This window comes from Pinus tabuliformis, chromosome 2_1 (genome assembly GCF_031772625.1).
Source record: "Pinus tabuliformis cultivar Carrire ecotype Pingquan chromosome 2_1, CPIR1, whole genome shotgun sequence".
Lineage (NCBI taxonomy): Eukaryota > Viridiplantae > Streptophyta > Pinopsida > Pinales > Pinaceae > Pinus > Pinus tabuliformis.
Genome location: NC_142299.1, coordinates 775,193,283 through 775,207,083, shown reverse-complemented (window position 1 = coordinate 775,207,083; position 13,801 = coordinate 775,193,283).

The window sequence follows — 13,801 nt, the reverse complement described above, 5'->3', positions numbered from 1 at the left end:
AAAAATATATAAACTCATAATAATTCCGACCTATGATGTATTATGGTATGAACTAGAATAAATTTGTAAATAAAGGATTATTAATTACTAAATAAATTGGTTAACTCTTTTATTCAAATTATTTATTTATATTAATTGAAAGAAAAATATTAAGGGAACAATAAGGATTAAACATAAATGATAATCAATTAACTAGTTGATTCACTATCTAAAATAAATTATTATAATTTTAAACTTATTTATTTATATATCAAAGTAAAAATATACTAAAATTTTAGAACTTAAACTCAAAGATTAAATAAATAATAAGGGAGGTTTTATTATCCTCTTATTTTCAACAAATGAAAATAAGTATATTTATATGAATACAAACTATAAAAAAGAAAATAAAAGGTCACGAGCATCAAAAAACAACAAAACAATAGAAAGGGAAATCCACACAATCCAGAAGATGATGTAAAACAATCAGAAAGGAAACAAAAATACAAAAAGGGGTAAAAAGTGGAGGGGGGAGGGTAAGAGGAAAGGGCAGGGATCCAACAACTACTAATCTTCCAGCTGTCATCCCTATTGAGATTTCTCGGCTTCCTTTCAATTTATATGGCCTCCCTAAACTTCCAGTGATGAAAGTGAGCAATCTCAGGAATAACCTTAGCCTCCTCAATACATATATGATGCTTAGTCTTCTCTATGTGCTCCGCTAAGGTTGAAGTCCAGGTCCTCCCATGCTTGATGTCAGTTGCGTGCTCATGAATCCTCTGATTAATAGAGCGCCCAGTTTCACCAACATAGGGGGTCCCACACGAACATGGAATAACATAAACACCTTTCATGTCCTTGGGGTCAACCGGGTCTTTAACAGATCTTAGGGAGCTACAAATGGTGTTGAGGGGTCTAAAGGTAGAGGGAACATTATGCTTTCTAAGGATTCTCGCAATCCTGTCAGTGGTCCCTTGGATGAAAGGGAGATGCACCCCTGAGGCTCGATCTATGGGGTATTTTTTAACCTTGGGACCTTTTCCAGCTTTGAGGAAGGATTTCAAACCTTGGTGCCTACTATAACCATTATTAACAAAAATGTTAAGAAGATGGGCTTTCTCTTTATCAAGGTTCTCTTCATCAGAGATTCTCAGCGCACGAGTAGCAAGCATGTTGAGAACACCCCATTTTTTAGCATGGAAATGATGAGAGTTTGCATGAAGATACTACTCAGTATGAGTTTTCTTCCAAAACACCTGGTGGGAGAAAGAACCAGGTGTTTCGAAAGAAAACTCATACTGAGCAGCATCTTCATGCAAACTCTCATTAGAAACACCTGGTGGGAGAAGGAACCAAGTGTTTCAGAAGAAAAATCATACTAAGCAGTATCTTCATGAAAACTCTCATCATTTCCATGCTAAAAAAATGGGGTGTTCTCGACACGCTTGCTACTCATGCGTTGAGAATATCTGATGAAGAAAACCTTGATAAAGAGAAAGCCCATCTTCTTAACATTTTTGTTAATAATGGTTATAGTAGGCACCAAGGTTTGAAGCCTTCCTCAAAGATGGCAAAGGTCCCAAGGTTAGAAAAGACCCCATAGATCGAGCCTCAGGGGTGCATCTCCCTTTCATCCAAGGGACCACTAACAAGATTGCGAGAATCCTTAGAAAGCATAATGTTCCCTCTACCTTTAGACCCCTCAACACCATTCGTAGCTCCCTAAGATCTGTTAAAGACCCTGTTGACCCTAAGGACATGAAAGGTGTTTATGTTATTCCATGTTTGTGTGGGGCCCCCTATGTTGGTGAAACTGGGTGCTCTATTAATCAGAGGATTCATGAGAATGCAGCTGACATCAAGCAAGGTAGGACCCGAACCTCAGCCTTAGCGGAGCACGCAGAGAAGACTAAGCATCATATATGTATTGAGGAGGCTAAGGTTATTGCTAAGATTGCTCACTTTCATCACCGGAAGTTTAGGGAGGCCATAGAAATCGAAAGGAGGCTAAGAAATCTCAATAGGGATGATGGTTGGAAGATTAGCAGTTGTTGGATCCCTACCCTTTCCTCTTAGCCCCCCTCCTTTTTTACCCCTTTTCGTCTTTTTGTTTCCTTTCTAATTTTTTTACCTCGTCTTCTGGATTGTGTGGATTTCCCTTTCTATTGTTTTGTTGTTTTTTGATACTCATGACCTTTTCTTTTCTTTTTTATCGTTTTTATTCATATAAATTTACTTATTTTCATTTGTTGAAAATAAGAGGATAATAAAACCTCCCTTATTATTTATTTAATCTTTGAGTTTAAGTTCTAAAATTTTAGTATATTTTTACTTAGTAATTTGATATATAAATAAATAAGTTTAAAATTATAATCATTTATTTTAGATAGCGAATCAACTAATTAATTGATTATCATTTAGGTTTAATCCTTATTGTTCCCTTAATATTTTTCTTTCAATTAATATAAATAATTAATTTGAATAAAAGAGTTAACCAATTTATTTAGTAATTAATAATCCTTTATTTATAAATTTATTCTAGTTCATACCATAATACCTCATAGGTTGGAATTATTATGAGTTTATATATTTTTAATAAAATTATTCATATTTGGTTATATAAAAATAGGCCTAGTAATAAAATTAACTAATTAGTTATTTATCGAATAAACATAATATCTTATTCCCTATATTATTATGAGTTTATTTAATTTTTATTATTAGTAAAGATAAAGAGGGTAATTAAATTATTAGGCTTATAGTTCCAAGGTTAAAAAAAAATCAATTAGATTTATTTAGGTACATATGAATTAAAAATAAATATATCTAACAAATTAATTAATGAATTAACTAACTCTTGGACCAATCCGATGTAGTTGTTGCCCTATAAATTATACCCATTCCCTGTGGTCAATTATAGTTGTCTCTTTCTAACCGTTTGAATGATTCGCCTCTCTATTTAACCTATGTTTGGATTTGGTTCTTTATCTTGTCCTGATGATGAAACACACTTCTTGGTTCGAAACGCGTCGACAATGAATTTTGATGTGATTATCGCCGAAAACCCCTCTCAAAAATTGAATGGTCTTGTTTAACTGTGATACAACTAGCTGGGAATCAAGGAATACATGCAGGTGATGGATACCTAGGTGGTGGGCATTGTCCAAGAGGCCTATGATGATGTCGTATTCTACTTGATTGTTGGTGCCTAACCCGATACAAAGTCCATTAAAGAGACGAGGTGTACGGTCAAGAGAGTATATGGCCTAGGCAACAGCAGCGAGGTTTTGCAACCATTGAGATGCGCTGTCAGCAAACTTGTGATGATACGATGGTAGAGGATCCATCTACTCACACATGACGAGAGAATGATATTTAGAGTGAATCCATGATGAGTTGATCATCATAAAAAAATAATCCATGGTGCATACATGTCTATTCTAGCATTTTATGGGTGAAATTTTTTGATGTAAAGACCATTTACGGGATTTTTCAAGCAAGTACCATCAGACTCTAGCAATATGTATGCCCCCTTGATGAGGTAGCATTTGATGATGTATGGGCCCTTCCACAGGGTCTCAAACTTCCCAGGTCCTACTCTTTCCTGGGAAACCTCGTAATGAAGGACTAACTCCCCCTTAGTAAATCTCTGAGGGGTGATGTTGCGATCGCATGAGGCTTTGACCCTTTTTTTGTGTGCTTCATTATTTTGGAGGGATTTTCATGCCAAAAATGTGTGTGATATAGGGGCCACTTCAGCGCTATGACAGGTATTTCTACCAATTCCACATACCATTTCATAACTAACTGAGTAGATAATTTGATCGAAATCTAGATTAGGGCAAAAATTAGCTCAAAAAGCAAAGTGCTCAGAATCATGCAAAACCTAAATGACCACATCTGTCTTAGCGATATCATCTCAATGCAACTTGTTTCACTCAAAACAGAGTTCATATGAAGAAGTTAGAGCCCACTCATGGTTACACCAATAGCAAAAAAATTGCAGGTACTACCCAATCAGCAATCTGTACTGCTGACGTGGAAGGTGACTGTGCAGGGGACATGGGCAAGTCAAAGAGGTCAACACCCAATCAGGGCTCGCCAAGTGTCTCAGTGTTATTGCTTTTAAGTTTAGTGATATGGCAGAATCTGATTGGTTTGTGGTGGACCAATGAGAGGGTGCCACGTGGCAAGCTCGGAGGCCACCACATGTCCCTCCCACTGGTCAAAGGTCAACAATGCGTTTTGGGAAAAATTTTGGTGGAGGTCGGGTTTGAACCCACGACCTCCCCTCCACAAACCACAACACTTACTGCTACACCAAACCTTAAGACTTGACATGTAATGGAATGCGCACATTGTTAAAGGTTAAGTGTGAAGGTTAGGGGTTAACCACTAGTGGTTAACACTAAATGCGCATGTGACCACTACAGGACTTAACCACTAGCGGTTTACCATAAACATGGATTATGCACTAATCACGTTTAACTGCTAATTAAACACACTTAACCATTAATTAAACCCGCAGTTAACTTGGCAGAGATTTTGGCAGATTCTGCCAAATCTGGAACTACCCCCAAATTTAGCGGGATTAACTGAAGTTTTCTAGATTTTGAGAAGATTCCTAGGGAAAAATTGAAAAGACCATAACTTGATGTGATTTCAACCAAATTTTGAAAAATGACTAGTCAATTTTGGATGACTTCGACCTTCTGAAGACAATGGAACAAGTTTCAGAGCTAATAGAAGACTTCTACAAGTGGTTTTTCCACAGGGAAGTTTAGGGAAGCCTGGGGCCACTAGGGAAGGAGGTCATGCCCAAATCAGCCAGAGTTATTTTTTAGAGATCTAATAGTCATTTTTGGGGTTTTTGGGTCCTCTTAATCTAATGGTACAGTTTTCAAAGCTATTGGAGTTGAGCATAACCTTGTAATCAGAAATTTGACCAAATAATTCCAAGAGGGCCTAGCCATTGAAGGAGGTCCTAGGAGATGTAGCCTCGTACTGGAGGTTGAACTCCTTGATCATATTTGTCTTATGATTTTGTTGTGTATATTTCTCTACATTTAAATTGATGTTCATGTTATTTAATCAGCTAATTAATTCATAATTTTCTCACAAATGACACAATAAATAAATATAACTTGACACGTGAACATCTTGCATAACTGGCTAAGTGAGATGATCCTAAAAATGTTTTAACTGATGAGGGAGCTTGCATAGAATTAACAAGTTTTCCCAAGATTTCAGATCAATTTTGTATTAAAGCATCAGTTAGCTCATTTGAACCCTGAGATGGTTTGCCAAGGTTAGCTAGAGAATTAGCTATTGGTTTTGAAATTGTGCAAGGATCATTTAACTGTGTGCAAGTTTGTGTGTACAAGATGAAGAAAGGAGAATCTCAAGATTGACAGCTTGGTTCTCAAATCACAGTAAAGAAGTTTGTGAAGCTTTGTGAATTTTTGTGAAGCTCTTTAATTCATTACACTTGTGATGACTGCTTCAACAAGTGATGTTTCTAATCCATCTTCCTTAGCAAGACTCTTTGATGAAGCGATGTTGCAGGAGTTTATCGTCATGAGAGAAATGGTGCAAGAGATGTATGAAGATAGGAAGGAGAACACTATACTTCAACAGCAGTTGATGACCATGAAAGAGGAGAAGCAAGAGCTTCTTGAAAAGATGCATGAGATGGAGATTTTACTCCATGATTCCAAGGACACCCTAGCCAAGTATGTGCATGAACATGAGATATGCAATTCAATTTTGTCTTCAGTTTCATCTCAAAATAAATGTTTTAGTGCTTTTTAAAGAAAAACTAGAGGAATAGGGTCCAAATTGTTGATGAAAATGGGCTATGAAGGTAAAGGGTTAGGCAAACATGCACAAGGCATAGTTGAGCCAATTGTTGTTAAGGAAAGGCCTAGGTATTTAGGTCTTGGTTATTGACAGCATGATAGAGAATGCTCCAAAGCCAAGGAGGCACATGAAGGTGCTCCATGAGGGAATTTAATTACATGTTCATACCCTCAAGCTTGTGAAATTTGTGTTCATGAGGAATGCAAAAGTTTTACACCCACTTTGCAAGAAAATGCTCATAAGCATGCAAACAATGGTTTCAATGAACAAGAGGATGTTGAAAGCTCTAAGGTTATTAACACCATTGTTGGTATTCCAAAGAGAGCCACTACCTCATCAAATTCACCTCCTCAAGAAGGTGACAAAGGTGAAAGTGCAAGGTATAAATCTTCCTTTAATCAAGTTTCTTTTGATTATGATAAACATGGTAAATCTTCACATAAGAAATGGAGAGAATTTACATGTTATTTTTGTGGTTTGAATAACCATAATGTTTCAATATGTTGGAAGAAAATGGCCACATACAGGAAACTTTCAAAGCAAAAGTGACAGAAAACCAGAGGTCCATTGGATAATGGAAACCATGTTGCAAATAAGATGCAATTTTTTTGCACTCATTGCCATAAGCAAGGTCATCTCATAGACAAATGTTGGACTTTGCATCCAACAACTCATCCACGAAATTTGAAGAAGGTGGAGAGAGACTTTGGCAAGAATGGACAAGGAGATTCCATAATTTATGTGGGTCAAGATGGTTCACAAGATGATGTGAAACTGCAAGAATCACCATTGAAATGGTTTGGTAAGAAGTGGATTGATTTCTTATCCAAATAAGGCTTGCATTTCTTTTGTTTATAGATGCAATTCTTTGCCTTAAAAATGCATTTATTTGCCTTATGAATGCATTTCTTTTTTGTTGAAAGTATGTTGCAACTTGTATGATGCAAGATGTTGAAAGTGGAGTTCTGTTTTACTCACTTTAATGCAAAAAAGAAGGAAATTTTTGGTTACAAGTTTGTATGTGAATGCTTTCTTTTGAAAGCATTCTTGTTGTTGCATAATTTCATCATGAAGGTGTGCGAAAGTTGGGTATGTTACTCACTTCATTTGCAGCAAATTTGTTAATTTAGCTTTTATGTACCCATACATGTTTTTGGGCTTCTTGTACTTGTGATTGTATTTGTGGGAGAGTTGAAGAATTGTACACATATATGAGAGTTTGTGTGTGTGATAGAAATTAAACTAGAAGCATGCATGAGTGATTGACTTTTATTGGTCGATTGATTTGTTAACATGTATGATGAACAACTTGAGAATTTTCATTGTGTTTGGATATATGCATGAGTGTCAACTTGTGTCAATTGTTTTCACATGTATGTCATATAGACTTGGAAGAGTTTATTTAGTCTCCAAATATGAAATGGAGATGTTGATGGATTATTGCATGAGATGTGAAATTCTTGTTGTTTATGCAAAGAATTGTCAAGTTGTGTACATGCTTATGTTTTGCTTTCAAGTCAAGTCAGTTGCTTGAAGATGATGTTTTGTCGACTTGATGGGTTGTACACCAAGATGCAAGAGTACATGGCAATGTTACATGATGTGAAAATTGTTGCTTTGAAGGAGCAAAAGAAGAGGTCATCGATTTGCATTTATTGCATAATGTGTTTTAACATTTAATGGTGTTTCTTGTGACAAGATGTCGTAGGATTTTGGAAGGTCCATTCTTGAGCAAGATGCTCATGCTTAGCCTTCATTCTCAAATCAAAACATGAGTACCATGTTGAACTGGAGGATGATAGAGGCAAGAAGCGACAGTGGACAAGATGCCAAAAAGTTTGCAACCATGGAAGACCGTTGTTTTTTGTTAATGCCAAGAAGAAAAAGAGATGGTAAATGCATTCTTCCAGATGTGGAATTTGGAATCGTGGAGGTAAAAGAATGGTCATTTCTTTTCTTTTTGTTGCTGATATTGGAACTCATTATTATAGTTCACTCAAATGGGCTTAACTTGGAAAAGTGGTTTCCAAGAAGAAGCTTGCATCAAATGCATGTGTTGCAAAGGAGGAACATGATTCTTAGTGGGAAGGCTATCAGTCAGTTTTCCAAGCACCGAGGGATCACTTTGGTACAAAAAGGTGTATCATCAGTCAACAAGTAGCCAACAAGTGTTGGATTGGGTCAGTAGAAAAATAAGAACAGTAGTTGAGAGACATAGTCAGTTGCAATGCAAGGCATGTCAGTGTACCCAAGTGGTTGTCATGGAGACTTTTCAAGTATAATCAGTTGATAGAACTTGAGAAGGAGAATATTATTCCATTCTCATTAGATGACTAGCTTTTGTGGGTCCAAAAGCCCATCAATGGGAAGGAGTGATCAGAATCTGGATTAGGGGCAAAAATTAGCTCAAAAATCAAAGTGTCTAGAATAATGTGAAACCTGAACAACTATGTTCGTCTCAGCAATACGATCCCAACGCAAATTTTTTCACTCAAAATGGAGTTCATATGAGGATGTTAGAGCCCGCTAAAGGTTTCACCAAACAATGAAAAATTTTGCAGGGACTGCCCAGTTAGTAGTCCGGATTGCTGACATGGTAAGTGATTGTGCAAGTGACATGGGAAAGTCAAAGAGGTCAATGTCCAATCAAGGCTCGCCAATTGTCTCAGTTTTATTGGTTTTTAGTTTGTTGATATGGTGGAATCCGATTGGTTTGTGGTGGACCAATGAGAGGGTGCCATGTGGCAAGCTCGGAGGCGCAACCTATCCCTTCCACTAGTCAAAGGTCAACAATGCATTTTGGGAAAAAAATTGGTGGAGGTTAGGTTTGAACCCACGACCTCCCCTCCACAAACCACAACACTTACCACTACATCAAACCTTAAGAATTGACATGTAATGGAATGCACACATTGTTAAAGGTTAAGTGTGAAGGTTAAGGGTTAACCACTAGCAGTTAACACTAAATGCGCATGTGATCACTACAGCACTTAACCACTAGCGGTTTACCATAAACATGGATTATGCACTAATCATGTTTAACTGCTAATTAAACACACTTAACTGTTAATTAAACCTGCAGTTAACTTAACAAAGATTTTGGAAGATTCCACCAAATCTGGAACCACCCCAAATTTAGCGGGATTAACTGAAGTTTTCTAGATTTGGAGGAGATTCCTAGGGAAAAATTGAAAAGACCATAACTTAATGGGATTTTGACCAATTTTTGAAAAATTAATAGTAAATTTTGGATGATATCTACCTTCTGAAGACAATCGAACAAGTTTCAGAGGAAATAGAAGACTTCTACACATGATTTTGACACAGGGAAGTTCAGGGAAGCCTAGGGCCACCAGGGAAGGAGGTCATGCTCATATCAGCTAGAGTTAGTTTTTAGAGATATAATAGTCATTTTTGGGGGTTTTGGGTCCTTTTGAACCCAATGGAATAGTTTTCAAATCCACTGGAGTTGAGAAGAAGCTTGTAATCATACTTTTGACCAAATAATTCGAAGAGGGCCTAGCCATTGAAGGAGGTCCTAGGAGATGTAGCCCAGTACTGGAGGGTGAAATCCTTAATCAAATTTGTCTTATGATTTTTTTGTGTATATTTCTCTACATTTAAATTGATGTCCATGTTATTTAATCAACTAATTAATTCATAGTTTCCTCACACATGACACATAAAAGACATATAACTTGACATATAAACCTCTTGCATAATTGGATAAATGAGACAATCCTAAACATGTTTTAACTAATGAGGGAGCTTGCATAGAATTAACAAGTTTGCCCAAGATTTCAGATCAGGTTAGTATCATAGCATCAGTTAGCTCATTTGAACCCTGAGATGGTTTTCCAATGTTAGCTAGAGAATTAACTATTGGTTTTGAAACTGTGCAAGGATCATTTAACTGTGTGCAAGTTTGTGTGTACAAACTGAAGCAAGGAGAAGCTCAAGATTGAGAGCTTGGTTCTCAAATCATAGTAAAGAAGTTTGTGAAGTTTTGTGAATTGTTGTGAAGCTCTTTAATTCATTACACTTGTGATGGCAGATTCAACAAGTGATGTTTCTAATCCATCTTCCTTAGCAAGACTCTTTGATGAAGAGAGTTTATCATCATGAGAGAGATGGTGCAAGAGATTTATGAAGATAGGAAGGAGAACACTATACTTCAAGATTAGTTTATGGCCATGAAGGAGGAGAAGCAAGAGATCCTTGAAAAGATGCATGGGATGGAGATTTTACTACATGATGCCAAGGACACCCTAGCCAAGTATGTGCATGAATATGAGGTATGAAATTCAAGTTTGTCTTCAATTTCCTATCAAAATGAATGTTTTGGTGCTTTTGAAAGACACACTATAGGAATAGGATCCAAATTTTTTAGGAAAATGGGCTATGAAGGTAGAGGGTTAGGAAAACATGCACAATGCATAGTTGCACCAATTGTTGTTGAGGAAAGGCCTAGGTATTTGGGTCTTGGTTGTGGAAAACATGATGGAGAATGCTACGAAGCTAAGGAGGCACATGAAGTTGCTCCAAGAGGGAATTTAATTACATGTTCATACCCTCAAGCTTGTGAAATTTGTGTTCATGAGGAATGCAAAAGTTTTACACCCACTTTGCAAGAAAATGCTCATAAGCATGCAAACAATGGTTTCAATGAACAAGAGGATGTTGAAAGCTCTAAGGTTATTAACACCATTGTTTGTATTCCGATGAGAGCAACTACCTCATCAAACTCACCACCTCAAGAAGGCGACAAAGGTGAAAGTGCAAGGTATAAATCTTCCTTTAATCAACTTTCTTTTGATTATGATAAACATGGTAAATCTTCACATAAGAAATGGAGAGAATTTACATGTTCTTTTTGTGGTTTGAACAACCATAATGTTTTAAGATGTTGGAAGAAAATGGAAACATATAGGAAACTTTCAAAGAAAAAGCAATAGAAAACCAGAGGTCCATTAGATAATGGAAACCATGTTGCAAATAAGATGCAATTGTTTTGCACTCATTGCCATAAGCTAGGTCATCTCATAGACAAATGTTGGACTTCGCATCCAACAACTCATACACGACATTTGAAGAAGGTGCAGAGAGAATTTGGAAAGGATGAAAAAGGAGATTCCATAAATGATGTGGGTCAAGATAGTTCACAAGATGATGTGCAACTACAAGAATCGCCATTGAAATGGTTTGGTAAGAAGTGGATTGATTTCTTATCCAAATAAGGATTGCATTTCTTTTGTTGATAGATGTAATTCTTTTCCTTAAAAATGCAATTCTTTGCCTTATGAATTCATTACTTTTCTATCAAAAGTATGTTGCAACTTGTATGATGCAAGATGTTGAAAGTGGAGAGTTGTTTGACTCACTTTAATATAGAAAGAAGGAAAATTGTGGTTACAAGTTTGTATGTGAACGCATTTCTTTTGAAAGCATTCTTGTTGTTGCATAATTTTGCCATGAAGGTGCATGAAATTTGAGTATGTTACCTGAATGACCACGTCCGTCTTGGAAATACGATCCTAACACAAATCATTTCACTCAAAATGGAGTTCGTATGAGGAAGTTAGAGCCCACTAACCGTTTCACCAAACAACAAAAAAATTACAGGTACTGCCCAGTCAGTGGTCTGTAGTGCTGACATGGCAGGTGACTATGCAGGTGATGTGGGCAAGTTAAAGAGGTCAATGCCCAATGAGGGCTCGCCAAGTGTCTCAGTGTTGTTGGTTTTCAGTTTGGTGATATGGCAAAATCTGATTGGTTTGTGGTGGACCAATGAGAGGGTGCCATGTGGCAAGCTCATAGTCTACCACGTGTCCCTCCCACTAGTCAAAGGTCAACAATGCGTTTTGGGAAAAAAATTTGCGGAGTTCAAGTTTGAAACCACGACCTCCCCTCCACAAATCACTACACCAAACCTTAAGACTTGACATGTAATGGAATGCGCACATTATTAAAGGTTGATTCTGAAGGTTAGGGGTTAACCACTAGTGGTTAACACTAAATGTGCACGTGACCACTACAAGACTTAACCACTAGCTGTTTACCATAAACGTGGATTATGCACTAATCATGTTTAACCACTAATTAAACACACTTAACCATTAATTAAACCCATAGTTAACTTGGCAGAGAGTTTGGCAGATTCTGCCAAATCCGGAACCACCCCAAAATTTAGCAGAATTAACTGAAGTTTTCCAGATTTGGAGGAGATTCCTAGGGAAAAATTGAAAAGACCAGATTTCGACCAATTTTTGATAAATTAATAATAAATTATGGATGATTTTGACCTTCTGAAGATAATGGAACAAGTTTCAGAGGTAATAGAAGACTTCTACAGGTGATTTTGTCACAGGGATGTTCAGGGAAGCCTAGGGCCACCAAGGAAGGAGGTCATGCCCAGATCAACCAGAGTCAGGTTTTAGAGATATAATAGTCATTTTTGGGGTTTTTGGGTCCTCTGAACCCAATGTAATAGTTTTCAAATCCATTGGAGTTGATAAGAAGCTTGTAATCATACATTTTACCAAATAATTTGAAGAGGGCCTAGCCATTGAAGGAGGTCCTAGGAGATGTAGCCCAATACTGGAGGGTGAAGTCCTTGATCAGATTTGTCTTATGATTTTGTTGTGTATATTTCTCTACATTTAAATTGATTTCCATGTTATTTAATCAACTAATTAATTCATACTTTTCTCACACATGACACATAAAAGCAATATAACTTGACACATAAACCTCTTGCATAACTGGATAAATGAGACGATGCTAAACATGTTTTAACTGATGAGGGATCTTGCATAGCATTAACAAGTTTGCCCAAGATTTCAGATCATATTTTGGGATGCGGTATTGCTTATAGTATGGGATGTTGATGCCTCGTCGACGTCACCAAATGGAATATCCTATGGTGGTATCCATCTCTAGGCCTTGTTATTAGCATGACATGGCTTCCTAGTGTGGGTTGGCCTTAACGTTGCTCTTGCTACGTGAAGATGTTGAAGATACTGATAATTCCTTGCATGGTGGAATTGAGAGTAGATGCGACAATAACAACGTCTGATTTTCTCTTGGTTAGAGAGATGCTTGTGTGGAATATGGACCACTAAGTGAAATATGTCATTGAACTTACTCAGTTCACAAAATTCATTCACCAAATAGTTGGGTTTATCACATAGGGCGCATGTGATGGGTGATATTCTTTGCTAGGTGGCTCTAGATTGTTTTTTGTCCGATCTGGATTGATGGCAGTGATGGGAGATGAAATAATGGGGGCCTTGCCTTGTTGCTGGCTTCCATTTCTCCTCAAACACACAGAACAGACCTAGATGCTTCATTCCCTGATGATGGTGAATGATTTGATGGTTCAATATTTGATCCAACTAAATTAGAATTCTCAACGATGAATCACCACATGAATCGTAACAAAGAATGGAATCGAGAAAGATGGGGACAATGTCACACATGATAATTTCCTACGAAAATTTGAAGTGTGATGCATGTGCTTAGGTCTTGTGCTTTGAGCAACATGGGCTACTGGATATAATCGGTTAAATTCCCTTAATTTAGGGCATTGGTTGATCAAATGATCTAGTATGTTGCACAATGTGCAAGTGGGTGGTGGAAAGGTTGTTATTGGTTTAGGTTGCCTTTGATCATGGCGGGAGGTTGATGGACCAGATGAGGGACAGGAGCAAGAAGCTTCTTCCCTTACAACGTAAAAAATGTTTTTGGAGTCATCCTTTGTGGAGAGTAATGGGGTATTAGATTAGGTGAGTGCACCTAACGTATCCTGATATCGAGGAATTTCGGGAAAATGATGAGTATAATGTTCGTACTCTGCGTAAATGGTGCATGCATGGTTGGTGTGCAATGCCTTAAGATGCGTGGTTGTGGTCTTGTCTCTGACAAGGGGAGGAGGGTTCATTGGCTCTTTCGGGGCATGTAGAAG